Here is a 4886-nt window from a genome sequence, read left to right as displayed (position 1 = left end):
CAACAATCAGTTTGATGTACCTCATACCTGCCTTGGAGTGCTTTAAGTAAGGAGGAAGGAGAAATACCCTTTGTATAGGAGGTAGCATTAAGAGTAATTGCAGTATTAGGCCTTGATATGGCTGCCTTATCTCTAATATAATCAAGATTATATTCAATGTCTAACCAAGCTCTAAGTGATTCACAGTGCCTGTTTCAACTACCTTCATGACTATTGGAACAAATTTTTCTCATCTGTCCATTCCACCAGGGGAAATCTTCACATTCTTGGAGTAGACATCCCCTCATCAACGCACCAATGGGATTGAGACCCCTTGATTACCATCCATTTGACAAAATGGTTTACCAGGTTTGGCCACTGTGCAAGCTACACTTTCTTGGAGCCACGGATGAGACTGAGGGGGAACAGGTGGAAAAAAAGGTTTAAAACAGCCATGAAAAGGGCTTGGCAGACATCACAGAAGAGGTAGTACTTTTCCCTGAACACACCCTATACCCAGTGTTCTAATCTGGACATCATATTTGTCCTTCTGAAATATTGCTTTGTAACAATTTATTTATGTTGATGTATTGATTGCTTTTGGATACCTATTAACAGTTAATTGATTTTAGAAAATATATATGGCTGAATGATATTGGAGAGAAGAAATTGCATAGGGACTTGAGAGAAATAGCATTAAAAATTCCCCTCTAGGTTACACTATAGTCATTTAGGAGAGGAAAAAAAAAAACAAAAACAACATCTGGAAACCTAACTTGCTAGTGTGAAAAAGGGTTGGGAGAATCTTTACCAGAGTTTATATGCTACATATATGCACACACACACATAAACACATTTTAAAAAGTACAAAACACTCTATGTATCTATATACACAGACATACACATGTATGTTTATACACATATACATATGTGTCTTCATATAAACATCTACATACATATGTACATGTATACATATGTGTTTCTTTGGGTCTCCCAGTGAAGCAACCCCTTTTATCAATGCAGATCCAAAACTGTTCCATAACTCAGGGAATTGGGAATTAAACAGTTGCCTGAGAACAGTGTAAGTTTTAGTAGGATACTCTAAGTCATACAATTAGTATTTATGAAAGATGGTGCTTGAATCACAATCATTCTGTTTCTGCTGTAGGTTCTTTATCAAGTTTATTTCTATCTCTTTCTAATAGATACATACATAAATTCATATATTTATTATATAGATGTACATGTATGTATATTTGTATATAATTCTTAGCCCCTTTTGGCATCAGCAAATGAACATACAGTTAGTGATTGACATTGTTGCATGAGACTACATGAGATAAATGTAGTTTCAATGTCATTAAATCATAGGCTCATTCAAAATAGGTTGCCAATACACTGTATTATAATGTCATTTCAAATATTGATTATTGAAGCATGTCAAAATAGAAAAAAAAATACTTGGAAATATATGTTTAAGCAGCAATGAACTTATAGTAAATGCTAGAAGTATATATTTTTATTGAAGAACAAAAAAAATTACACTAAGGTCTGAATTCAGGGACATATCATTTTTTTAAGCAATTAACTTATCTTGATGTTGAAGGAATTTTATTCTATTTTCCCCCAATTTATTTATTTTTAGTTTTCAACATTCATTTCCACAAGATTTTGAGTTAAAAATATTCTCCCGGTCTTTCCCCTATTCCCACCCCAAGTGAGTCTACTTAATACCCCTTCTCCAATCTGCTCTTTCTTACATCCTCCCTCACACCCTGTCTAGTAGCACAAGATGGATTTCTATACCCCAGTGCCTGTGTTTCTTATTTCCCAGTTGTATGTTAAAAAAAACAAGTTTTTTTTAACATTTGTTTTTAAAACTTTGATTTCCAGATTCTTTCCCTTCTTCCCTTCGCATCCACCCCCACTGGGAAGATAAGTAATTCAATATAGGTTGTACATTTGTAGTTATGCGAAACTTTTCCACAGTAGATATATTGTGAAAGACCATATTTCCCTCCATCCTATTCTGTACCCCCCCACTTATTCTATTTTCTACTTTGACTCTGTACCTTTTTGAAAATGCTTTCTTCTAAATACCCTCTCCCTCAATCTGCTCTTCCTTCTATCACTCCCCCCCCCCAATTTCTCTCCCCCCCCCACTTTCCTGTAGGGTAAGATACTCAACTGAGTGTGTATGTTATTCCCTCTTTAAGGCAAATTCAGTGAGAGTAAGGTTGACCCATTCCATTTCACCTTCCTGCTCTTCACCTCCATATAAACATGTTTCTCTGGCCTCTTTTATATATAAAATAATTTATATAATTATACCCTATTTACCCTATTCTATCTCTCCCTTTCTTCTCCCAACATACTCCTCTCTCACCTCTTCATTTTATTTTGTATATATCATCTCTTTCTATTCAACTCATCCTGTGACCTCTTTCTATGTATACATGTACACACATGTGCACACACTGCCATATATATTTATACACACATACACCCTCCTATACATATGTATGTATGTATGTATGTATGTGTGTGCATATGTGTGAATATATTCCTTTCAACTATCCTCATATTGAGGAAAGTCTCATGAGTTACAATTATCATTTTTCCATGTAGGAATGTAAATAGTTCAACTTTAATAAATTCCTTTTGATTTCTTTTTCCTGTTTACCTTATCATGCTTCTCTTGCTTCTTGTATTTGAAGGTCAAAATTTCTGTTCAACTCTGTTTTATTCATCAAGAATGATTGAAAGTCTTCTCTTTCATTGAATGTCCATATTTTCCTCTGAAGCATTATCCTCAGTTTTGCTGGGTAGGTAATTCTTGGTTTTAATCCTAGCTCCTTTGACTTCTGGAATATTATCCCTTAATGTGGAAGCTGCTAGATCTTGTGTTGTTCTGAATGTATTTCTACAATACTCATTTTTTTTCTTCCTGACAGCTTGTAATATTTTCTCCTTTAGGTGGAGTCAAGATGGCAGAGTAGAAGCAGGGCCTCCATGGGGTTCTGGCTTTCACTTTTTCCAATCCATGTAAAAAGGGGACTCTTAACAAACTTTGGAGCTGCAGAACCCACAAAATGACACAGAGAAGATAACCTCCCGCTGAGAAAAGCCAGCCAGGCCAGCAGGAAACAGTGAGTGCAGCACTCTTATAGCCAAGCCCAGCACCATGCCAAGGCTTTAGCCCCAGTACAGGCCTGATCAGCCACCAGCTGGAGGGAATCCAGATCAACAGCAGCTGTGGCCGTTTCCAGAGTTATCAACACATAGATGCAAAGGACAAAGTGAGAGGTCAATGCAGTCTGGACTTTGGGACCCAGTAAGTGGGAGTGCATGGCTTTTGCCCCCAGGGTTAGAAGCCGCTGAGATGCCAGCACAGCAAGCCAGCACCACGTGGTGGCTTCAGCTCCTGGCCCACACATTGTAGGGGGACCAAGCACCAATCTGATGGGTAATCTCTCTTGCTTTAACCTGCTTTGATCTGGATGGCAGTCTAGGGTGGAGGTCCTGGGGTGTGGGTCCAGCTTGCCAGAGCATGTGGAGACCTCAGAGAGGCCACCCATCTAATACCTCTGGCAGCTGAGAAAACCCCAGCATTTAGAATGAAAGCCACCTGTCTGGTGGCAGAGTACTACTGGGGTAAAAAGCCCAGGGGACAAGTGACAGAGGGGCAACATGACCAGGCAAAGGAAACAAGGAAGACAGAAGATGCCAACATTAGACTCCTATTTTGGGAACAAAAAGGAGCAAAGCATGGAACAGGAGGAAGACAGTGAAGTCAGAACTCCTGCAAAAAAAGCTTCAAAAGAAAATACAAGCTGGTTACAGGCCACAGAGGACCTTGAGGAGGAGAGAAAAGAAGTGGAGGAAAAATTGGAGAAATGAGTACAATCCAGAAAATTACAAAATAAGAGTCAACAGCCTGATTGAGGAAAATACTACCTTAAAAAATTGATTAACTCAAATGGCAAAAGAGGCTCAAAAAGGTAAAGAAGAGGAGAATGCCTTAAACATCCAAATTTGCCAGCTGGAAAAAGAATCTCAAAAGCTCACTGAGGAGAATCATTGCTTCAGAATTATATTGGAGCAAATGGAAGATAATGACTTAATGCGAAATCCAAATGCAGTTAAACAGATCCAAACAAATGAAAGAATAGAAGGCAATGTAAAATATCTCATGCTAAAAAAAATGACTTGGAAAATTTATCCAGGAGAGGTAATCGAAAAATTATTGTACTTCCTGAAAGCCATGATAAAAGTAAGAGCCTAGAAATCACCCTGCAGGAAGTTGTCAACGAAAACTGCCCTGATGTTTTAGAACCCAGATGGCAAAATAGAGGTTGAAAGAATGCACTGATCACCTCCAGAAAAAGATCCCAAAAAGAAAACTCCTAGGAATATTATAGCCAAGTTCTGGAATTCCCAGATTAAGGAGAGAATAATAGAAGCAGCCAGGAAGAAACAATTTGAATATTTTGGAAACACAATCAGGATAACCCAGTATCTGGCTGCTTCTACACTGAGGGATCAAAGGGTTTGGATTATGATATTCTGGATGGGCAAAGAAGCTGGGATTAAAACCAAGAGTCACCTACCCAGCAAAACTGAGTATTATGTTTCAGGGGAAAGTATGGTCATTCAGTGCAATAGAGGACTTTCAAGCATTCCTGTTGAAAAAAAAAAAAACAAAATTGAATAGGAAATTTGACATTCAGATACAAGAAGCATGAGAAGGTAAACAGGGAAAAGAAATCATAAGAAACTTATCAAAGTTGAACTATTAATGTTCCTACATGGAAAAATAATAATTGTAACTTTTGAAATCTTTATCAGTAGTTGAAGGGAATATATATATATATATATATATATATATATATATATATATATATATA

The sequence above is a fragment of the Petaurus breviceps genome, unplaced genomic scaffold (genome assembly GCF_028583685.1).
Source record: "Petaurus breviceps papuanus isolate PSGF00001 unplaced genomic scaffold, PetGlider_PUasm1.0 90822, whole genome shotgun sequence".
NCBI classification, from domain to species: Eukaryota; Metazoa; Chordata; class Mammalia; order Diprotodontia; family Petauridae; genus Petaurus; species Petaurus breviceps.
This window is presented reverse-complemented; position numbering follows the sequence as displayed.